This window comes from Triticum dicoccoides, chromosome 7B, assembly GCF_002162155.2.
Source record: "Triticum dicoccoides isolate Atlit2015 ecotype Zavitan chromosome 7B, WEW_v2.0, whole genome shotgun sequence".
NCBI lineage: Eukaryota > Viridiplantae > Streptophyta > Magnoliopsida > Poales > Poaceae > Triticum > Triticum dicoccoides.
Window position 1 is genome coordinate 587,434,817 of NC_041393.1, and position 24,775 is coordinate 587,459,591.

At 49.5% G+C, this 24,775-nt stretch overlaps 2 long non-coding RNA genes across 3 annotated transcripts; both read right to left on the reverse strand.

Moving 5' to 3' along the window:
• Positions 1-9,656: 9,656 nt before the first annotated feature.
• LOC119340403 lies at positions 9,657-10,982 on the reverse strand. The gene is made up of 5 exons (XR_005164531.1): positions 10,889-10,982; positions 10,656-10,739; positions 10,297-10,363; positions 10,077-10,164; positions 9,657-9,945 (listed from the first exon to the last, which is right to left on the reverse strand). It is a non-coding gene; the product is annotated as an uncharacterized LOC119340403 (long non-coding RNA).
• An 8,932-nt stretch (positions 10,983-19,914) lies between these two features.
• LOC119340402 lies at positions 19,915-24,769 on the reverse strand. Of its 2 annotated transcripts, none has more exons than XR_005164530.1 (4): positions 24,292-24,769; positions 23,069-23,202; positions 21,643-21,871; positions 19,915-21,509 (listed from the first exon to the last, which is right to left on the reverse strand). It is a non-coding gene; the product is annotated as an uncharacterized LOC119340402 (long non-coding RNA). The 2 variants fall into 2 exon arrangements; XR_005164529.1 differs by having other exon boundaries at positions 19,918-21,509; positions 21,643-21,852.
• Positions 24,770-24,775: the final 6 nt, after the last annotated feature.

Sequence of the window (24,775 nt, forward strand, 5' to 3'; positions counted from 1 at the left end):
GCCCCGCCTCCCCCGCGAGCACCGCCTCCCTCACCTCCCTCCCTAACCCTCAGAGCCGCCGGAGACTTGGAGCCTCGGCGCCGCCCCACGCCCACCAGGAGAGGAGGCCCCACGTCCACGTCACCACGGCCACCGGCCGCCCCGTGCTCTGTCGTCGTGCCTAGGAGCTGCGTCCACGGATTGGAGCCGGGTCATCAAGGATTGAGCGCATCGACCTCTTCTTCCTCATCACCGACCACTGCTTCTCGGCGTCGATCCGCGCTACCTCGACCACCGTCGGCCTCACCGTCTCCTTCCCCAGCTCCGTGGTGAGCGTCTCCATCGATTCCCCCTCTTTTCCCCTTGTTTAGTCGCCGTTTGTGCCGCCCACCACTTCCCTGCGGGCTCGTGCTCATCGCGCCGGCCGCCCCTCGCGTGGCCGTGCGCCACCGACGCCCTGCCTCGCTATGGCCGCACCCTGCAGAATGCACTTTCTGAATATGCTGTCACAACTGGTAGTATGCATCAGATGCAGAGTAGATGGAAGGCAGGGGAGGGATAAAATTATGCACTAACATCAAATTCTCAGTTTTTAGTCACTGCTAGTATTTGACATGAGTGCTTCCTTCATCATTGCAAGTTTTATGTGTGTAATCATCAACTCGCCGATTTGTTGATATATAGCAGTATCAACATGATACATCAGCACTGTACTTCATCAAGATCATGACAGTTTTATACTATGCCAATAATATATCTTCGAGGATGGGTCTGATTCTTCTTCATTATTGGAGCTTAAATAGTAGAGTAGGCCCTTCGAGCAAAATGTTTCGTTCGATATCGCTTTCGCGTAGAAAACTATGCAAAAGAAGCTCATTTGTGTTGATAAGAATCGCATAGTATATAATTGCTAGTTTGACAACCTTATTCAAAAAGATTATACTGAGTTTGTGTCGATAAGAAAGGGATTTGTGCCATGTCTTGTTCTTGGTTGCCTTGCTTTGCTGGACGGTCCATGGATTCAAGTGATAAACTCTAGTAATAGCTTGGAGATGTGCTCAAAAACTTTTAGCCGGCCTCATGGTTTCAGATGCTCACTTCAATTTGTGCCCGTTCTTTGCACAAAGATACTTCATCAAGATTATGGCAGTCTCATACGCCAATATATCTTGGTGGATAGGGTCTGATTCTTCTTCGTAGTTGGAGCTTCATTAGTAGGCCTTGTTTGGCGCAAACAAAATAAAATCTTTCCTTTCACATCGCTTTCGTGTAGAAAACTATGGAAAAGAAGCTCATTATCGCCTAATGTTGGGGCCGTGGGTGATTATGTTAACAACTAATTCCTAGGGATTAAACTAGTTTGGCATCATAATTGATGATGTTACTAAATGCTAAATTAGGTCCATGTCCCAAGCCTACTCCTGACCATGACCCGGAGTGCTATCATCGTCGTATCAAATGAGTAGTACTTTTGCATAGTACTAGGACATAGCAGCAGCCAAGTAACCAGCTCATTCAAAACTCACAGAATGGTTAAAAGGATTATCTACCCTTTTTGTTTCAATGAGTTGTAGTCAATACTGTTAACTGAACTTTTTGAGCACAGTGTTCCAATACTTGTTGCTATAGTTAACTGAAAATGTTCAGTTGGGAGCAATATTTGTTTGCCTCAATACTTGTTAGACAGAGGTTTAGCACACATGCTTATGTGGCATTGCAGAGAAACAGGTTGTGCAAGAACACACCAAAAGCAAGTAGACCTGCTTGCAGTAGCTCTTAGGTGAATTTTAGGTGAAGTAGACCTGCTTTTAAGATTTGTATAGAGGAGTAGATTTACAGTAGTTTTAGAACAGCAGTACTCTTTGCAATTGGCAAGTTTCAGTAGCAGAAACCCAACTGAACATCTGCTTTTGCAGAACACTGCACTCCACTTACACATGGTATTTTTATGCAAATAGGACACCACACCTACAAGCACATGGTATTTTTTTGTAAATTTATTTAAATTCAATGTATATCCAGTTTGCATACTCAGTTTATACTCCTAAAACAATGCAAACAAATCAGCATTGGAGGCTCATCTTTGAGGCTCATCTTTATTACATATCAGAACTTGCAAAAAAATCTGTGAAAGACTTGTAAAGTTGCTGGGTTTTGTCTCCGACCATTGTGTCGTGATGAATTTGCAGGTACCCCGAGAGGCCCTTGAGTTTGCCGGAATGTCGATTAACTTCCGTTCCGGAAAATTCGGGTACTCCATATGTCCTATTTTCAGCAAAGGTCATGCTGAAATTTTCTGTGAATTTTAGCATGACTTTGCTAAAAATAGGACATATGGGGTACTTGCGACTAATGCATGGGCCGGGGTATCTTAGTAATTAGTTAAGTAGGATCAACTGCCCCTCCATCGTGATTAATGCATGGGCTTAGCTTTTAGGTTGCCTCTGTGTCGACAAACCCTAAATGATGAGACCATGATCGTGTTCCTTGACAATAACCAACTTTTTGACCAAACTTTTTTCCTATTTAGAGCGAAACATGGCCAACAACGATGAGGCCGGCGGTTCGGGCGGCAGTAATTCTGGGAGCTGTCCCAGGAGAAGGAGGAACAACCTCACCGCTATGAGGACGCCGCGGAAGACACCGATCCTGACTACACAACCCCTAATGGCGTCGGGGATGACACCACTGATGGTGCCGGCGCACGCACAGATGGCAGCCAACAGAAGAAGCAACGGAAGGACCGGCGCCCGAACGCGCTCCGCGCCGTCAAGGAGGAATTTACTCAAGTGGACTCCGACGGGCATCCAACGGAGCCCAAACATATAGTCAAGGGGTACTCGGTTCAGCTCGGGTGCATTCTACGGAGCACCGTCTCGATCAACACCGAGAACCTTAGGCATAAGGACCGAGGGAATTTGCGCAACCTCCTCTTCACGAACCTGCACGAACAATACAAGTTCCCCGCTGAATTTGAAAACACACGCCTCTCGGGGAATAAAGTGAACAGTGCCGCCCTCACGAGGATGAGCACGGCCCTGTCTACTTGGAGAAGCGCGGTGAAGAGAACGATTGAGAAAGGTGATAGTTATGAGAAGATCAAGGTGAAAAATCCTTCGATCAGCGAAGATGACTACAAGGAGTTCAAGATCAAGTGCGAGAGCATTGCAACCTCCGAATCAAGTCAGTGGGGGAAAGAAATGCAGGAGTTGAACTTAGGGGAACACAAACTCGGTCCTAGCGGTTACAGAGTGGCGGAGCCTATATGGGACAAGGAGGAAGCGGAGCATGCCGAGCAAGGCCTACCACCCCACTTCGAGAAATACAGCGGTGACAAGCAGACCAGGAACTTTGTCAGGGCCCGGTACAAGGAGGACCCGATAACAAAGGAGCTTACCACGGATCCGAAGACCAGGGCGCTTGAGCTTGTTCTGGCGAAGGAGACTGAAAGCAGTAGCGCGGGGTCGTCTCAGAGCATCCCTGCTTGGGACAGCACTCTAAATAGGGTGTTGAACGTAATGAAAAACAAGGATAAGCTCAGTAAGCCATCGTCAGCTGGTCGTGTGGCCGGCAAAGGCTTGTCCACAAAATGGTCGTCATACTATACCGCTGGTGCGTGAAAGGAGAAAAAGACCAGCTCGGAAAGCCAGTCGCGCGAGCTTGAAGAACTCAAGGCACAAGTGGCGCGGATTCCGCCAGCAAGTGCAACAACAACTGGGAACGACGCTCACCGGCATTATGCCTACCTTGATTCATGGGCTGGCGACGTGGATTGCGGGTGGCCAATAGGGGCCGCCCCCGATTCCCAGCTTCACGGCCAGCAACTCGCACAACACACAGGCGGCGCCATTGGTGTCTCCGGCGGCGCCATTGGTGTCATCGGCGGCGGCGGTATTGGTGTCTCTGGCGCCAGCACGGGCATTGGAGCTTAACGCACCCGGGTGTACGCCGGCCGGCACCTCGCCAGCAAGCAGCCCCTCCGTCAGTTGCACGCCCGCTGTTGGCGGTGCCTCGACATTAGCCGAGCTCGACGCCATCATCACGGTAACTAATTAAGCCTCTCGGCCGAGGACTTCATCTCCTTTTGCCTTTGACTGGGCATCCCTGACGCCCTACATGTTTTCGCAGGGCGCCGCCAACGTTCCGTGCACTCTCCTGTACTTTGTGAACGACGAGTTGGTCGATGTCGCCAAGGGCAAAATTGCTCAACCGGGCAACCCCGTGTTCCATGGTAAACCGATGCCACCCACCATGTCTAGGGTTCAACTGGTTCGGGTGCTGCCAGGCTGCGACGAGTTGTTCCCTCCGATTCAACCCGCCGGGGCCGACGAAGAAGATCTGATGACCCTCAGCGCCTGCCTAAGCTGGCCCCTGCTTTGGCCGAAGAACCAGATTCGTTTGGGAGCGGGGGACACCACCCCACAAACAAGATCGCCAGTCGTGCCGGCGCCGCGCCATGGCAAGAACGCTACAACGCTACCGGACATGCCGGACATCCCTATGGCATAGGATCCGGACATGCATATGGCACAGGATCTGGACGACGACGACAAAAACGATGGTACATTTACCAACGTTGATAAGTACTTTGCCGAACATGGGTACAGTGACGAGTTCGGCGGGCCTCCTTCTCAAGAACCCAACCAAGACGACCGCGATCTAGCTGGTATGACGGAGAAATCCAATTGCAACAGGCGTCGTCTGGCGTTCAGTTCTCAGGAGACGCCTCCAGCTCCCGCCTTCACCGAGCCTCAGATAGCTGAGGTGCGAAATATTATCAGCCCCAACACGCTCAAGAAGGCGGTCTATGAGTAGAACTCGGTCCCATTACAGCAGATCAAGAAGAAGGGACGGAAATGAAAGACTGCCAAGTGCGCCGGTGCGAGCCAGCCGGCACCGAGTACGATCCATGCTCAGGACAGGACACCTTCACCTCAAGATATCTCGAGGAGGGTGCATGTGGCGGGTAGGGCGATGCTACCACCAAATATGCTCAATGCTGCAACCGGTGCTATGTGGAGTTTGCATGACAGCGTTCTTTCTTTGGAGAAGCGGCGTCTCTCCCAGAAAGATGTGGCATACACAGTTTTCGTGGCCAAGGTGCCAGAGGGCAAGGGCTTTGTGGATGGCGCCATCGAGGGTACGATCGTCCTGCGGTTTGATGACATCTTTGCTATTTTTAATCTTCATCCGCTGCACTACACCTTCATTCGGCTGTTTTCGCTGAGTATGGAGATGCGGATCATTCGAGACAAGACCCCGGACATCGTGATAGTCGACCCCTTCTACATGCGTGCCAAGATCTTGGGCAGCGCTAGGGACCGGCAAGTCGCAACTTCACACCTCGAAGGCATCATTCTGGCAAACACAAAAAAGGATAACTTCCTCGTCCCTAACTTTCCCGAGTAAGTCATCCCCTCACCGCCCCGTAACATATGATTTCTTATTTCAATCGTCCTTTTTTTTCTAACATTCCGTGTTCTGTGCAGTGACACACATTGCACACTCATCCTCTTAAGCCCGAAATATTCCACGGCCACGTATTTCGACCCGGACCATGACTCCAAGATAGACTGCACAAATATCAAGAAAGTTCTTGATGATGCTCTCCCCGGCTATGCCACATCTGGAGGCACCTTTAAGAGGCCAGTACGTAGGTACATCAGGCACGTGTTCACCCACAATACGATGTTCCCCTGCGTCAAGCAGCCGCCTGGCGGTCAGAAGGATGCCTACTACGCCCTCCATCACATGAGGGCGATCGTACGGGACCATAATCACCTTCTTCTACCAAATAGTGTCAAAGATTGGGCCGCAAGCTTGGCGGCAATCCAGGATGCGGACCTCCAACAAGAATTCTTTCGCATCCAGTCGGAGTTTGCAGAAATCATCCATCAAGATGTCCTTCGTACCTCGGGGCAGTTCTACCTCAGAGAGCAACCGTCCAACAATGAGATAGACACAACACTTCAAATGCAGGATGACAACACCCGCGACTTCATGACCATCACGAAAGACGGCGGCTTCATCCATGCTCCGGTCCCATGAGTCGAGTCGAAAGTAGTGATGCTATTTGTAGTTCTGAAACATCGATTAGCTCCTGTTGTAATTAAACTTTAATGAACTTGTATGTCTCTTTGGTTTGGACAGTCGTTTAACTTAATTATATGTAATCGATGCTATTTATTAGTAGACCATGAATCGTGCTATTAATGTCTTGCTTTTCTCTTCCGATCCTTTTGTTGCATACCTATATATTGCTTATGTATTGTCTGTTGTTTGGCTTGTGCATAGAGATGCCGTCGTATGTCGTGTACAAGGGTAAGGTTCCTAGAGTCTACAACGACTGGGAGGAGTGTCGGAGACAGGTTCACCGTTTCAGCGGTAACAGTTACAAAGGGTACATCACTAGGGCGGAGGCGGAATCTAGATACGCCCGCTATCTAGCGGGAGAGAGGAGGGAGCGTTGGAGGAACTGGGTGCAGACCAGTTTCATCGCGATGATGCTCATCGTGATGACCGCAGCTCTCTTCTATGTGATGATAGTTTAGATGATCGATATCGACTTGTAATGTGAAGACAAACTCACTACTCGCGGTCTCCGAGACTTGTAATGTTCTATCTTTGTTCGGTCTTTTGTATTCGGAGACTAATATGATGAATTGTATTCAGAGACTTACCTTCTATTGTATTCGATGAATCTGCTGTTGCTGTGTGGTGTTGCCTATATTATGTCAAATAATATATTTTGTAACCTGTTAAAAAATCAAAAAAAACTAATATTAATACTAATGGCACACTGTGATAATCACACTAATGGCGCATCACCCACTGGTGCGCCATTAGTAAGCCAAAGCACATGGGTACATATGTCCCCCTGGGAGGCATTCTAATGGCGCACTGTGGGCTATACTAATGGCGCACTGCTTGGTGCACCATTAGAACACCAGATACTAATGGCGCACCAGCGGTGCGCCATTAGAATTTAATTCTAATGGCGTGATGCTAGTGGCGCACCAGTAGTGCGCCATTAGTAGGCAAAACTGGTGCGCCACTAGCATGCCTTTTCCTAGTAGTGCAACTAAGCGAAGGGTGCCAAAAATACAAGGATGAACTAGAAAGGGGAGATAACATGGAACCAGTTCAAAGTATAGCAAAAGTTATATTACATCAAAAGTTGCCACGATTGTAACTTCAGATAATCTGTCTTGGGTACGAACTCGCAGCAACTACAAGGAAAGAAGCAGTTAGTCCCGGAGCTAGCCCTCTAGCCTCGCGACTCCGCTGACACAGCTGATGACGGGCTCGATGCGCTCCTCAAGCGCCTGACAGTCGACGTCCTTCGGCAAGCTGTCGAGCGACTGAGCAAAGTTGATGCTGGGGTTCCAGTGCGCCACCTTGGTGAGCACCTTGATCAAGGCATCCTGGCAAAGTTGCCGAGACTCCTCGGCCAGGAAAGCCGCCCTGGTGGATTGGAGCAGCTTCAGGGCGTCAAGGACATGCTCGAAGAACTCGGACAGCCTGGTGCTCTCGGCAACTCTCGTCTCGCGGGAGAACCTGAGGTTTGGCATGCCCATGGCAGTCAGCTGCGTAGTGAGCTTCTCCGTGACATCCACAAGATGGCTGGTCCAAAGCTTCATGCTCTCCATAAGCTAGTTGTGGGAACATGCCGCAGTCCACAGCAGCAGCTGCTCGTCCGCGAGATCCTTGGCCAGGATCTGCTCACGAGCCTTGGACTCCAAGAGCATCTTCTCCTGGCTCTCCAGCTTCAACTTCAGATCATCGATGGACTCATTGGCCTTAGAGAGAAGCTTGGTTTTGTCAGATATAGTGGTCCCGTTAGGTCATAGAGAGCCTTCTCTCTATCGTCCTTGAGCGTGGAGATCTCCTTGGTGAGCTCGGCCAAGTTCACCTCCAGCTTTTCCACCTTGCCGGCCAGCTCAATCCTGGTGGCCTCTTCCGCCTCAGCACGGTCGATGGCCACTTTCAGCTTGCCGGCGTGGTCAAGGTCCAGAGCATCAAGCGCTTCCTGGTGCTTCTACATCATGTCTTGGGTCCGCTGCACAATGAGCTTCTTGGTCTCCTCATCCTTGGCGCTAAGCATGGCGGCAAGTGTCGCTTGCGAGCGACCAAGTCCTCCTTCTGGACATCGAGCGAGATGCGGCGCTACGTCTGGTCGGACTCGTTCATGGCAGCCTTGGCCTTTGCCACCTCATGTGCCTTGTCAAAATCGGCTTGCTTCAAGAGGAGGTCCTGCTGGTGCTCGCTCAGCTGGATTTGGGAGGCCTTTAGATCTTCCTGAGCCTCGTCAAACCAGACTTTCATATAGGCGACGCGCTCTTGGAAGTCCGCCTCGACCTTGTCCACGACCACCATTCTGGAGTCCACCTTCTCCTTGCGAGCCCGATGGAGAGCCTGGAGCTTGTGGAAGTTAGCGCCTATAGCCTAAAGGAGTTGGTCCTCCTTGGAGACAACGCTGCTGATACTTGGTTCGTCAACAACCTGGAGGCCGGCAGCGGTGAGGATCTCCTCATCAAAGACCTCCCCCTTGATTGGTGTTCTAGTGCCTGCCGCTCCTAGGATGCTGACGAAGAGGTCATCGCCAACCTTCAAGTACCTACTCGGGGCAGGGGTTGAGGAGGAGTAAGGCTGGTCATTGACCACCTCCTTCCCGGTAGGATCCTTGGCGGCCTCTCTAGTGGTGGCCTCGATGGCCTCCCCGGCAGGCCCCATGGTGGCGTCCTCAGTAGCAGCCTTGCCAGCCTCTCCCGCAGGCTCCTCGGCCACCTCCTACCCATCAGGGTCCTTGCCGGCCTCCCCGGCAAGCCCCGTGGCGGCCTCCTCGGTGGGTCCCTTGGCGGCCTCCTCGACAGCAATATTGGTGGCCTCAGCTTCGGTGTCCTTGGCGGTCTCCATGATCATGGCGTCAATGTTCACCTGATTTGCCGAGGGAGGATCTGAAGCCAAGGAAGGGAGAAAGGTAAAGCCAATATCAGGGCAACTCAAGACAGAGGGAAGGGAAGAAGTCAAAACGGTAATGGCAAGAAGCAATAGACGTGTACTTACAGGCGGCAGGTGGGGAGGATGCGTCCCCCTCCGCGGCAACATATGTTGCTGGGACAGGGTAACCAGCGCCATACTACAAGAAATATGTCAACTTGTGACCTTGACTATTGGTCACTAAAAGGTCATTGTTTTTTATTTGCGACCTTTTTGTGACCAAAAACAGAAGGTCAAAAGCTGGCAGTCGTAAACTGAAATTAACGACCTTCTCTGTGAGAAGGTCGTAGACGTTTACGACCAAAATAGAAGGTTGTTGAACCCATGACTTTTTGTTTTGGTCACTGGCTGTCTGCCCAGGCCATGTTGGATCCAACGTGGCAATCTGACATGGCAAATTGTGAACAATTGAAAAGGTCAAAAATTTGAATCGGCCCGATCCAGTTGGGTGTTTATATGGGCCGAGCCCATTAATTCAGCCTTTTTAATATATATTTTTCTGTTAATTTTCGCTAGCTACATGGGCCTGGCCCAGTAATTCGACCTTTTTAATTTCTTTGCCTATCCCTTTTGACAGATTTTTGTCTTGTATTTTTCTGGGCCATTTCTTACCTAGGCCTCTCAAGTTTTCCCCTCATAAATATTTGTTCAATATATCTTGGGCTGGGCCGAAATAATTGATCCAATCCAACTTTTTTTATTATGCCATTGACATTACAACACATCACACTACAAGCTATCTTGGGCCTAGCTCAGTTTCGATACGTTTTCAAAGCAACATGGAATGTTATAGGAGCCCAAAATATCTTTACATGCATTCATTCTAGCAAAACATATCTTTACATCCAAGGAACGAATAAGTGCCACACAAAACTATTCTACAACAAAGAAAAGAAAAGAAAATAGATGACAAGACATCACAGAAGTTCCTATTGTCCTCCTCCTCCAACATGTGAAAACCTTCACCTAGAAGTAGATCAATCATGAGTGAGAAATAATACAGCAGCAAATAATAATGTTTGGACGATGCAAAAAATAAGAGCCATTACACATGGTATTCACATATAGATTGTAAGTCATGGATACGTTACACATACTTTTTGTGTTGTCGAGTATCTTCATGCAATTGCTACTTGGTAAGGCATTACAATGCTCCAGGAAGTGTACCACACTACAGTCAACAGTCTACAGTATGCACAACTAGGAATTGTGAGTCACATTGCATATCCACACCAGAAACTAAGTCAAACATGCATGCTACTAATCAGCATCAGCATTCAGTAGTACTAAACCAATGACAGTAGAAAAATGTACTACCTCATCACCCTTTTCGCGCAAGTGCTTGATGAAGTTCTGGAACTAGTTCTTGTACCCAAAGGTGTAGCTGCAAACATGCATGGAAGACGCATACAAAATTAGTTTAAATTGTGAAAGCGTACATGGAAAGTCAGCTTAATCACCATTATCTTAAAAAGGTTTATCATCTTCCTGTGAAACATGAGGGAATGAGGTAACGAGCATAAGCTAAAGAGAGCAGACTTTTCGTAGGAACAAAAATGACAAAAACAAGAATAGTACCATTCAGGCTTAAGAATGGTTTTCCACACAAGATTTGTTCTTGATTAGCTTAATAGCTGGGGCAGAAGAAGAAGCATTTGAGGAGGAAAGCTACATACATGTGCACTTGTGGGGCCACATATTCTGGGTCGTCCACCACACTAGCCACCATCACGTACCCGTCGCCAACAGCAATGTTGCTCCTACAGCAGAAACAGGTAACCATTTATAAATTAAACGGACAGTCCAGCTATAAAGTGGATGGCACAAACAAGTTGGCTGCTGACATATAACTTTCTGCAACAACAAATGATTTTCATCGTGACCCAACATGTAAACATCAGTCACTCACCGCGGCATCAGCTTCGGGCACCTTCTTCTTGAAGATTTCTTCTTTGCCCCTGAAGAAGCATCCGCCAGCAGGCTTGGTGTTCCTACAATCTGCATCATCATGCATGCACAAGTGTGTCAGTTTCAATATAGTAGGCTAGCTTTATAAGGAAGAAAGGAACAATCCATCCATCCATCTGATGCAAATATTTGCACTAAAACTATGATGAACCTCCACCCAAAATTATATCTCTAGGAGAGAGAGGCCCACTTGTATAACAACAATACCAACTAACAAGAGCTAATTAATAATCCTACTATATACTAGCATAAAAACCAAACAAGTACTTCCACTTCAATCAAGTGTGGACAAGTAGATGTTTAAGCAGGGACAATTTCACAGCCCAATATTGACGTTGCTAAGAAGCCGGATATAAAAATACGGAGCAGAAACTAGCAACATATACATATACCTTCAGTACAACCTCCTCAAAGCACTACTCCACATTCACTTTGGTCTTCACGATGCATTCCAGATAGACATAAAGTCAATGCCTTCCTTCTTGGTGACTGAGGGAGTCTCGGATTAGGGGGTGTCCGGATAGCCGGACTACCATCATCAGCCGAACTATCATCGGCCGGACTATCATCATCGACCGGACTCCAAGACTATGAAGATACAAGATTGAAGACTTCGTCCCGTGTCTGGATGGGACTTTCCTTGGCGTGGAAGGCAAGCTTGGCGATACAGATACGTAAATCTCCTACCATTGTAACCGACTCTATGTAACCCTAGCCCTCTCCGGTGTCTATATAAACCGGATGGCTCTAGTCCATAGGAGACGACAACAACCATTACAATCATACCATAGGCTAGCTTCTAGGGTTTAGCCTCCTTGATCTCGTGGTAGATCCACTCTTGTAAACATCCACAATATCAATATCAATCAAGCAGGACGTAGGGTTTTACCTCCATCAAGAGGGCCCGAACCTGGGTAAAACATCGTGTCCCTCGTCTCCTGTTACCATCCGCCTAGATGCACAGTTCGGGACCCCCTACCCGAGATCCGCCGGTTTTGACACCGACATTGGTGCCTTCATTGAGAGTTCCTCTATGTCGTCACCGATAGGCTTGATGGCCTCTTCAATCGACAACGACGCAGTCCTGGGTGAGACTTTTCTCCCCGGAAAGATCTTCATATTCGGCGGCTTCGCACTGCGGGCCAACTCACTTGGCCATCTGGAGCAGATCGAAAGCTACGCCCCTGGCCGTCAGGTCAGGTTTGGAAGCCTAAACTTCACGGCCGATATCCGCGAGGACTTGATCTTCGATGGATCTGAGCCACAGCCGAGTGTGCCGCGCTGTCACGATGGGCACGACCTAACTCTGCCCCCGGACAGCACCTTGGAGGCCGCACATGAATCCGCTCCGACCCATAGTCCGGAGCCGATCGCTCAGATCGAGGACGGATGGCTGGACACCGCCTCGGGAGCTGCAACTTCTACGGCGATGGAGCCGAACACTTACCTTGTCCCGCATAAAGCCCATGACTCCGAGGTGCCGGACTCTCTGCCGGACTCCGAACCTCCTACGCCCCTGCCAGTCAAATCTGATTGGGCGCCGATCATGGAATTCATCGCTGCGGACACCTTTCAGCACTCACCCTTTGGGGATATCTTAAATTCACTGAAGCATCTCTCACTATCCGGAGAGCCCTGGCCGAACTACGGCCAGGACGGTCGGGACGCGGACAATGAAGAAATTTAGAGCCCACCCACCACCCACTTCGTAGCCACCGTCGACGATCTAACCGACGTGCTAAACTACGACTCCGAAGACATCCACGGTATGGACGACGATGCCGGAGACAATCAAGAACCAGCGCCTACAGGGCACTGGAAGGCCACCTCGTCACATGACATACATATGGTGGACACCCCAAGGGGAAGCGATACCGAGGAACAACGGGACGCGGCAGAGGATAATCCCGCCGATAAACAACCAAAACGGCGACGTAGACACCGCCCTAAGTTCCGCCTCGATCAAAGCAACATTCCTAACGACCCAACGATAGAGCAGGGCAAACCAGCAGACGACGAACATACAACCAAGCAACCATCCGAACAGGACGAACCAGATAATCAACCCCTTCACGGAGCAATCAACAGTCCGGACACACCATCGGAGCATAAGAACCTTCACAAAAGACTCGTCGCCACTGCAAGAAGTTTGAAGAAGGAAAAAAGGAAGCTCAAAACAGCGGAAGACATACTCAGAATGAAGTGGAGCAAAATACTCAAGTCCGCAGACAAATATGGCAATGGCCATCAAACAAAGAGCTACCCAAAGCGCAAGTTGCTGCCAGAATTTGACGAGGAAGCCATAGAGCCCTCACAGTCAAAAAACAAAGAGGCCGCCTGGCCGGATAGACGGCCAGATGACAGGCCAAAAGCGACAAGCGGCGCCGCACACAAGCCGACTTATGATCCTGGGAAAACGGACGGCCCAACTAGGTCCATCTACGGGCCAAAAAGGAGGGCCCCAGGAAGTAACACAACACGACAAGTGTTCGAAGACAGCGGCACACCCAAATACAGGGGCGCCGCACACCCGCTATGTTTCACCGACGAGGTGCTGGATCATGAATTTCCAGCAGGGTTCAAACCCATAAACATAGAGGCATACGACGGCACAGCAGACCCAGGAGTCTGGATAGAAGATTACATACTACACATACACATGGCTAGAGGAGAAGATCTCCACGCCATAAAATACCTACCCCTCAAGCTCAAAGGGCTAGCTCGGCATTGGCTCAAAAGCCTCCTAGAAAACACTGTTGGAAGTTGGGAAGAGCTTGAGGACGCGTTTAGAGAAAATTTTCAAGGGACTTATGTCCGCCTTCCGGATCCAGACGATCTAAGTCATATAACCCAACAGCCCGGAGAGTCAGCGCGCAAATTCTGGAACAGGTTCCTTACCAAAAAGAACCAAATAGTCGACTGTCCGGACGCGGAAGCCTTAGCAGCTTTTAAACACAACGTCCGAGACGAATGGCTCGCCAGACACCTCGGCCAAGAGAAGCCAAGAACAATGGCCGCGCTAACAAGCCTCATGACGTGCTTTTGCGCAGGAGAAGACAGCTGGCTAGCAAGATGCAGCACCAGCGACCCGAGTACATCCGAGATCAGAGATGGAAACGGAAAATCACGGCGCAGGAAAGATCAGCGCCGGAATAAAGAAAAAAGCCCAAAGGGCACGGAGGTCAACGCCGGATTCAAAAGCTCGCGGCCAAACAATAAAACACTGCCTCTTAAGGACAACAGCGACGAGCTATCAAATTTAAACAAAATTTTAGATCGGATATGTCAAATCCACAGTACCTCCGGAAGGCCTGCAAACCATACCAACCAGAATTGTTGGGTTTTTAAACAGTCCGGCAGACTCAACGCCGGACACAAGGGGCTCGATGCGCCAAGCGAGGACGATGACAAACCCCACCAGCAGAGCACCGGAAGTCAAAAGACTTTCCCACAAGAAGTCAAAACAGTAAACTCACTTCATGTGATAGTACGGAAAACCAACACGGCACTCGCTAAGACAAGTGTCGCACGGTCCACCCCAGCGGAACACCGAGATTGGATGTCAAAACCAATCACTTTCGACCATCTGGATTAGTCCAGAAGTATCCGGAACGCAGGATAGACTGCCCTGATACTGGATCCCATAATAGACGGACTGCAATTCACGCAGGTTCTGATGGACGATGGCAGTGACTTAAACCTGCTATATCCGGACACAATCCGCAAGTTGGGATTGACCCTCCTACAATTCGGCATAGCCACACTTCCTTCAAAGGAGTGGCGCCAAGCCCTTACGCCAGGTGCACAGTTTCATTATTACTAGAAGTTGTGTTCGGATCACCTGACAACTTCCGACGAGAAAAGCTAACCTTTCATGTCGCCCCATTTAAAAGTAGCTATCAAGCATCACTGGGACGAGAAGCTTTCGTCCGCTTCAATGCAATACCACATTACGTGTCTCTTACGCTTAAAATGCCCGGTCCACGTGGCAGCATTTCATTAAAAGGTCGCCTGAGACCTCGGACACGGCTGGACGAGTCCGGAATAAATAAGCTAGGGGCTACCTAGCCACACACCCCTTCACAAGGGTTTGTACATATAAGCCATAATGAGCTAGCATAGGCTCAGCTTTATTAATCTATATTTCAATTTTTTATGCACTTTCTTGCACGATTTCTTTTCAAACTAAGTTCCTCTCTTTTTACAGATGAACAAAATGCACACCCGTCCAGGATACGGCACAACGGAGACACAGGCGCAGACGTGCAGTACGGACCCGTTGCAAGGACTCTTTTCAGACTAAGACCCTACGTAAACCTTTCTTACTGTCTCTTGTTTCTCATTAAAACCAGAGTGGAGACTGGCGTTTTGGCATCGGCCGCGCCAGAAGAACTTGCCCGTACCTGGACACAAGGGGCTTAGGGCATTGTTTTGCCCGCTATTGTAAAGACCGAACACCTTCGGGAGTGTTCGGCGTCTCGAGTTAGGCCTTATATGCATCAGCTCCGAATCATGTCTTTAGTCAAATGTTGGGTTTGCCCGGCTCCTGTGTTTTGCTGCCTTACGTTCCGTATCACCGGCTAAAGCGGCACCAGGAGAACTACTGCGATTGTGCCCCAGTTCGGCTGGGCGAGCACCTCAATAGAGAAAGCCGAAAACTGACTGTCATGATACAGCGAGAGACTGGTCAACCACTCGATCGACCATGGGAATGTTTAGAATTCCTCCGCTTTGATGAAGGGCCGTTTCCCGGTCAGGCACATACGCGCCCCAAATTCGAAGAGCGCGGTGCCCCCAGGGGCTATGTCGTAGCCCCACCCTCGAACTCCATGGCTAAGTGAAAGTGATAAAGCATTATAGTCCGGTTGCCTCGTTTGCTACGCTACCACCTCCTTTACAGGACCGAGACGTCGGATTAAGTGTGAAAACGCACTATTTTTTGCAAACACCCTCGCACCTTGTGCGTGGGGGCTGAAGCCGACGACTGCCATCTTTCAGGTTATACACACGTATACATGAACGGTCGCATAGGAGATATTTTATTACTTGAACGCACAAGTATAAAAGGCGCTTACATCATAAATATTGTTTTACATCATAAAAACGTTCATTCGAACGTAACATTTTTTGAGCACTCGACTCTACTACACGAGCACCACGCAGCACTTCACCAAAATAGTGCTCGGCGGGTAACCCGTTATCGTCCGAACCCGGGGTCGCAACAGCGGTGGCATCCATCTCTGTCCAATGTGTCTTCACACGGGCGAGTGCCATCCGCGCACCCTCTATGCAGGCCGACCGCTTCATCGCCTTGATATGCGGCACCGCCCCAAGAAATTGCTGCAATAAGCCAAAGTAACTCTTCGGCTCGGGCCTATCCGGTCGGACATGGGTCACTATATCCGTCATAGCAAGCCCGGACAACCTATTTAGCTCAGCCCACTCGGCCAAACGGTCGGTCAGCGGAAGTGAATGCTCCAGACTATGGAATTGAGACCAAAACAGCTCTTCCGTCTTGTGATCCTTCTGGCTTTGAAAATGCACAACGGCATACGCCGCACTCGCTGCTAAGTCCATATAAGGGTCCTCTGGACCCCACAGTTGGCCCAGCTGAGCATACTTTGGATCCGTAAACCTTCGGCGCAGCAGAAAAGGCTTGCCAGCTACAATATCTCCGGCCTCGCGCAGCTCTTCCTTTATAGCCCGCATTGCAGAGCGGGCATCCTTGGCTTCGGAGGTGGCCTTCTCCAGGTCTTCTTGCCCCGCTAGGCGCTCCTTCCCAAGAGCCTCATTGCGGTCGGTAGCATCTTTTAACTTCACGGCCATTTCGGCCATCTCTTCCCTGCTCCGGCAGTGTGCGGCCCTTTCGGCCGCTAACTCCTCGGCCGCCCTCGAGGCTGCCGCATTACTCCTTCTGGCCTGCTCCTTGGCTTGAGCAAGTTCGGCCCGAAGGCTCTCCACAGCAGCGGCACTATCTGCATTTCACGCACATGTTGTAAGGAGCTGGCTTCGGCCCCCTTACCAAGTGACTGCACAGAAACACTTACCTTGCGACTCATCAAGTCGCCTGTTGACCAGCGTGATGTCCGCATCCGCAACAGCGAGTTGCCGCTTTAGTTCAGCAACTCCATCAGTCCGGCTGGCCCCCGGACGACCCGCCACCTGCATCGGCACGACGGAAATTTAAACCTGCGATTTTGATCCTCGGCACGCTGTCGATTTCGACAACCTACCGAGTCTCAGGAGCTACTATCTATACAGGGCGCATTCTATATGCTAAACTGTTAAAAGGTGTATCATTTTTACGCACCTCAAACCCCGCCAGCAAACTCCTGACGGCATTATGCAACCCGCCTTCGGCGGACGAAACCCTTTCAATCACCATGCTCATCAATGCATGGTGATCTTTTGAGATAGACGCCTTCTCAAGCAGATCCTTCAGCCGTACACCCGTTGGCGCCGAACTATCCGGCTTTGCCGAACCCGGGGGCTCCCTCCGTGACGACACTTCAGGCTCGTCCGCCCTATCCGACGGCGCCCCGGACGGAGGCGTCTCGCTCTCCATCATCTTCGGACGAAGGTCCCCCGAAGACGAGCTCATTTGCGAAGGACGGAGATCCGATCTACAAGGTAAAAACTTTAGTTATCCTCAGAAGCACAAATAAGGATGTCCCTTATTATAAAACTCCTTTCTCTCTACTTACGGCTCGTTGGAGGGCTGAGTCTTTAAGGGAGATTGTGCGGCCGGGGCCTCCCCGGATGCAGGACCCTCTGGCGAAGATTTCTTCCCCCGTTTAGGGGCTTTTGCCCCCGGGTCCTCGGAGGCACTCCTCTTCTCCCCTTGGAGGGAGGGATTCTCGATCCCCCCTCTTTCAAGAGCCTCCTTAGGCGAGGCAGTAGCTTTCCTGCTTTCCCCTTCGCCTTCCTCTGGAGGCGCAACCTCAAGCATCCGAACCAGCACGGAATCCGGCGCGGTCTCGAGGAGGGGGGCCGGACACCATATCAATTTTGCTTCCGCTATCCACTCCTGTTTAGAAGGAAGTTTGTCATAAGGCGAATTACTGAAAGGCAAACAAACGGTATGTCCGGACTTGGAACTACTTACTTGAGTATCCGGGCGATTGCAGCTTAGGCCAGCATCCTCGATCAATTCCGGATGCGCCTCTTGCGATCCGAAGAATAATTTGTACATCTCCAGGGGTGTTATACCCATGAAGTGTTGAAGAATCCGTGGGCCCTCCGGATTGAACTCCCACAGCCGGAGAGGGCGGCGTTTGTAGGGCGGAAGACGCCTAATAAGCATAACCTGCATTACCACCACCATATCAACCTCCCTCGTTTGGAGATCTCGAATCCGGCCCTGCAGTAGGAGCACGTCCTTTGACGGCCCCCAGTTGAGCCCTTGGTTGACCCACGACATCAACCGTCGTGGAGGTCCCGGGCGGAATAAGGGCGGCGGCTTTTGTCTGCGGCCCCTCGGAACGGTGATATAGAACCACTCTTGCTGCCACGGGCCGAGCTCCTTTTGGAAGGAGCCAGCTGGCCACGGGGCATCAGCCCTCCTACTTATGGCCGCCCCGCCACACTCCGCTTGACGCCCCCCGATCATCTTCGGCGCCACATTGAAGGTCTTCAGCCACAGGCCGAAGTGAGGGGCGACGCGGAGGAAGGCTTCGCAGACAACAATAAATGCGGAAATATGGAGGATGGACTCCGGAGCCAAATCGTGGAATTTCAACCCATAGTAAAACATGAGCCCTCTCACAAAAGGATCCATCGGGAAGCCTAAACCCTGACGGAGGTGGGATACAAAAGCGACATACTCGCCGGGCTCGGGGGTGGGGATGGCCTGCCCTTTGGCAGGCAACCTGTGCGAAATCTCATAAGCCAGGTACTTGGCCTCCCGCAGCTTTAGCACGTCCTCCTCCGTGACGGAGGAGGGCATCCACCGGCCCTGGAGGTCGGAACCGGACATCATTGAAGGTCCAAAGCACTCGAATCTAGAGCTCTAGGTGCTGGAACTTGGAGCGGGGAGAGGATTCGGTGGAGGGTTGAAGAAAAGAAACGAGCCTTGGTCCCGTTATAAAGAGGGAGAATACCAAGAGTCGTCTCCATGACCGTTTGGGACTCGCCTTCGATAGAGGGGGCGTGGCGACGGGCGCGGTTGGGTTACCCACGTCCGTATTGATGAGAATCCCGGATTAAGGGGGAACACGATCTCTACTTCGACAAGACGTGCCAAGGAAACCGCTTCGCTAAATGCGCTGAGGTGGTAGAATAAAAAATGATTCAAGTAATGGCTTGGTAGTGGCATGATGTCATGCCGCAAAAAACGTCAGCAGATTGAACTTGTGTATATATTATTCTCTCTACGGTGGAATGTGGAATCTATTTTGCAGAGCCGGACACTATCCTGGTGTTCACAATCTTCTATCATTCGGAGGAGGAACCCGCCTTGCAATGCCAAGCAATATACGCGCCGGACTTATCGTCATTGAAGCCTGGTTCAGGGGCTATTGAGGGAGTCCCGGATTAGGGGGTGTCCGGATAGCCGGACTACCATCATCAGCCGAACTATCATCGGCCGGACTATCATCATCGACCGGACTCCAAGACTATGAAGATACAAGATTGAAGACTTCGTCCCGTGTCCGGATGGGACTTTCCTTGGCGTGGAAGACAAGCTTGGCGATACAGATACGTAGATCTCCTATCATTGTAACCGACTCTATGTAACCCTAGCCCTCTTCGATGTCTATATAAACCGGATGGCTCTAGTCCGTAGGAGACGACAACAAGCATTACAATCATACCATAGGCTAGCTTCTAGGGTTTAGCCTCCTTGATCTCGTGGTAGATCCACTCTTGTAAACATCCACAATATCAATATCAATTAAGCAGGACGTAGGGTTTTACCTCCATCAAGAGGGCCCGAACCTGGGTAAAACATCGTGTCCCTCGTCTCATGTTACCATCCGCCTAGACGCACAGTTCGGAACCCCCTACCCGAGATCCGCCGGTTTTGACACCGATAGTGACCACCCCCTCGCTCTCCTGCCAAACCCAACATCTAAATTCTGCTCTTAAACACAGACATGAATAAATCAACACGAGAAACCTACTATGCAACATGCCTCAACACAATACAGACAATAAAGTAGTACTTGTGTCAAGCTGGTCTACTTAATCATGTATAACTGAAAACACAAGCATGTAAGCTAATGTGTAGTTCACATATACCAGGAAATTATATATGTACATTAGTTCAGTGCATACATATGTACCGTAAGGCTTCCCTGAAGTGACATTAATAAGGACCAAACATATACAGGCCCCTGGAAATAGAAGTTACATTCACTTCACCATTGCATTAAAACCTACATGTTGTAGTGAAAACTAACAAGAAAAGGTTTTCTAGTTATTAACAAGGCAAAAACTGATAAGTAGGAAGCTAGTCACATCAAGTAAAAAGTTAAGTAGCAAAATTTTCAATTTTAAGAAGCATAAATGCAAGCCAGTCCCAGATACTGTTCTTGCATGTTATCAGGACTCAAGCACTGGGATGGCATAGCTAAATATAGTGCAGTAATGACTTCAGAACAAATATTTCCCCAAAGACTAGATGCATGCTAAGGAGGAAAACAATAACTTGTTTGATTGTTTTCCATTCTGAACCATAAATACACTTGTTCAGTGCAAACATATGTACGGTAAGGCTTCCTTGGAGTGACATTAATCAGGATCATACATATACAGGCCGCTAGAAATAGAAGTTACATTCAGTTCACCAATACATTAAAACCTACTATATACTAGAGTGAACAAGAAAACAAGAAAAGGTTTTCTAGTTAACAGGAAAAAAACTAATACGTAGGAAGTTAGTCACATGATGGACCCGCAATATTTGAAGTCCCAATGTACACGCAAAGTTTTGTTACCACAAATGCAGGAACAGTCCTTTAGTTTCAAACAGGACAACGCCAACCTCGTCGCTCCTATGGAAAACCAGCTGTAGAGTATATCTGGCCATGGGTCAGGCCGGGCTGGGCTTGGGCCGAGCCTAAAAAAGCCCACGGCAGAAAACTGAGGCCCAGGCCCTCCCAAGCCCTATCACTAGGCCTACTTTTCAAGCCCAAGCCCGACCCATATGGTAAAAAGCCCTAACAAGCCCTTAGGGCTTAGGGCCGTGGGCCGGGCCTCTTCCTTAAAATGACAATATGCCAAGCCCAAGCCCGTCCAGGCCCTACTGATGGGCTCAAAACTCAGGCCCAAGCCTGGCCCATGGGCAAGCCCATCGGGCCTAGGCCCTGGATTTTAGGGCCAGGCCTAGGTGGGCCAATAGGGCCGGGCCTGAGATGGCCAGGACTACTGTAGAGTACAAAAAATGCAAAGGCAGATTAATAGACGCTTGCATTTGTATTGGGTTGGGTCAATCACAAATTTTCGGATGGAAAGAGCGTGTTGCTTGCCTTCTTGCGCACGAGGGTGGTGCAGACATTCTCGACCTCCTGCAGCGCCCGGTGCATCGACAGGCCGACATCCAACAGCAGAACCAGCCCCTCCTACACGACAATCGGCGAATCAAAGCCGTTTAACTAGCTAACAAACATCAACCATTATAAAAATTACGATAGCAGCAACCCGTGCAGGGAGATTAGCAGCACGTGGGTGAGCAGAGGGAGAGGAAGGTGCTACCTACTAGGAGCGGTGCATAGTCATGGCTGGGCTGGACTCGTTGAACTCAGGCAGGGCAACTTGGTTGCCTTGGAAGCAGAGGAGCAGACCCCTTGTTGCCGAACAGGGCCGGTGCTTAGGTGCGTCCCTCCTCCTCGAGGATGATAAGGCCATGTTCCCGACCAGAACTAGCGTCCTCCTGCTGTCGTCGCCGTCCACGCCATGGGCGGTCTGCAGAAAAGCAAGAGAACTAGAGAAGGTTAGTTAGCAAAGCTACAAGCTATAGTGTGTGGCAAAGATATTCAATCTATTCAGCAAAAACAACACAAAAATATATGACAGTCTGCAGAACAACATAGCATCATTCACAAGCAAAGTATAGGATGCAAACATCAAGTAGTACCATAATTCTCATCAGTCATACATTGAATTCATTAAAGGCTGCAAATTCATTGAATTCATTAAAGGCTGCAGATAAAAATAGGTAGATTTCTTTCTTCTCTTTGATTTATGCTAGCTGTGATGTAGCAGGCAGGAAGGCAGGGAGCAATCACATATGCATGTATGTATGAAGAAGAACATGAAAAGAGCAACATCTAATTAACTTGATTGCCTTGTAGATGACACACAAGATGAAGAACACTTGGACAGAAGCGATGGACGCCGCAAACTGGCAGATCACAGAATAAATAAAGGAGGAGAATGATGTACAATGCTGCCCCAGAAGCAAGACATCAGGAAAATAAAATAAGGATCCTAAGAATACCCTTCAGAATATATTATCATATTGGAAGAATACCCTTCAGAACATATCAGAAATCAGACGAATAAATCACAAGGAAAACAGGCAATAAAAACGAGCACAGGCTGTAGAACGCTATCATATTGGGAGAACACCCTTCAGAACATATTGCACAAGCTGTCTGCAATCAAAACAATTGTCACGGGATTGTAACTTACTAGTGAATCAACAACAAAAAACTAATGAAGATACATCTACTCTGCTCTGCTATCTGCAGTAGCAAACATGCACTTAATTCCTTAAGGTAAATGCATACACCAGTGTTGTCTGCTGTAGCAAACATGCACTTAATTCCTTAGAGCTAAATGCATACACCAGTGCAAATGTTACTCACATGTTAGTGCTGGATTCAACTTACAAATATAAAGATACATGGCACTACAGATGTGTACCAGAGACGTCTAGCCTAGCATCAAAGATGAATTCATGGTAGATGTACTAGAAAAAACTAACTGGCCTAGAGGCTTAACAGATATCATAGATGGCATTCTATAGCATTTTATAGATCAACTCCCAACCACATCCTTTACAGTCATGTACATCACCATAATCATAAGAGATACCAAACTACCGATGTTAAAATTATAGATCCTCGCGCACAAAGGGAAAACAGAGACATCACAGCCAGGATCTGGGAGTGCTCACGGATGCGGCGCCTCTACTTGCGGACGGGCTGGTTGAACCACGTCCTGACATAGTTCTGCCAGTGCTTCTTCAAGTGGCCGTTGGGGATGACATTGTTGTGCTTCACCATCTCGCCCTCCTCTCCTCCTCCTTACCTGCACAACACGGACAAACCAAACCACCTATCAGTGAGAAAGTTCGGCCTGTACTAGTATACTACCAAAAAAGCATGGCACAAAATCTTGTTTGTTTGCCGCCAGCAAGGGGCAGTTAGTTGGCCCTATGCATTTCAAGCATCTACACCTGATTACTAGTTGGCTGGACCTGCAGTTAGCCAGCCATCAACTAACAATTTTTTTAGAAGAACTAACAATTTTTGCAGGTAAAAAGCAAAGAGCCTGTGCATAATTACAAGGGTTATGGCCTCTTTTCCTGTTCAAAAGAAAATGGCATAAAGGGGGAGAAGACCAGGCCCAAGAGAAGGGGGGCAAAAGCATGGGCATGCTTTCGAGCACTCATTGTACAGCCGACAGGGTCGGTACCGGTCTAGATTGTACAACCTTCGTTCAGAATTAACCGTCAATGAAATGAGTGTACTTAGACGTGCATAAGTGTGTATATTCACTCATTTCAGCGACAGTTTATTCCGAGCTGTAGTTTTTGCTGAATAGAGTTATATACGTACTCTGTAGTTTGTGTCGAACAGAGTTCTAGACTGCATTCTATAGCATGTGATGAACACATTGCAGAGGCAAAAAAATCGTTCGATTGGTAGCTTTAGATCCTAATGTCCTAGAGCAGACATGTCATGTGCTATTATTTGGCCAACACGTCACTGGTTTGTAGCGTCTGACAAAAATTTCAGTCATAGTATCTGACAGTCTGCCTTCACATGTTTATATGTTATATGTTACTATCATGTTTAGGAATCAACTACTCCGTATATATTTTACCATGTCTATCACATCCAAGTGTGATCAAACATATTGCTGGAATGCCTATAGGGTGCAGACATGTGTGATTAAACATATCGATCCAGATGGTGCTTCCAATAATTAACTAACACCAGCGCACCACTCAATCAGCGCGATCAGGTGTGTGACCGCAAAAGGCCTGAACTATAGGGGCGCAATCGCATGAACAAATAAGCAGCAACAGTAGATGCTAATCGGCAGACTGGAAGCTAGCGATCGACCATAGATGGATGAGATCAGGCATCAGGATTTGTAAATCGTCTGACTTACCAGCAGGGGATGAAGAAGAGGCCGGAGAAGAAGCGCCAGCGATCGGGGGAGAGCGCGCGGCCGTAGCAGAAGCACTGGCTGGCCACCATGGCGATGGTCTGTCCGACCAGCAGCAGGGCGAGCGTGCCGACGCCGTACCAGGTGGACGCATCCGCGTCGTACACGCAGTACCGCATGCCACCAGTCTCGGCCTCGTCGAGTTGAGCTTGCACCCAGTTTCCCCAATCAAGATTCAACGAGTTGGCCAGGAGATGGTGCGGCTCACCGTGCTCCGGCGGCGCTCGGTGCCGATGACGAGGACGAAGGTGAGGATGTCGAGGAGCAGCACCTGGCCGATCACCATGATGGACGGCATGGGGTCGCCGGCCGATCAGAACCAAATACACTCGAGAGGAGCACGATGAGATCGGGAGGAAGGGGACGTCCTTATGATCTGGCTCGCAATCCCACTGCCGCTATCGCGGGTCGTCGATGGTGGGGGTGA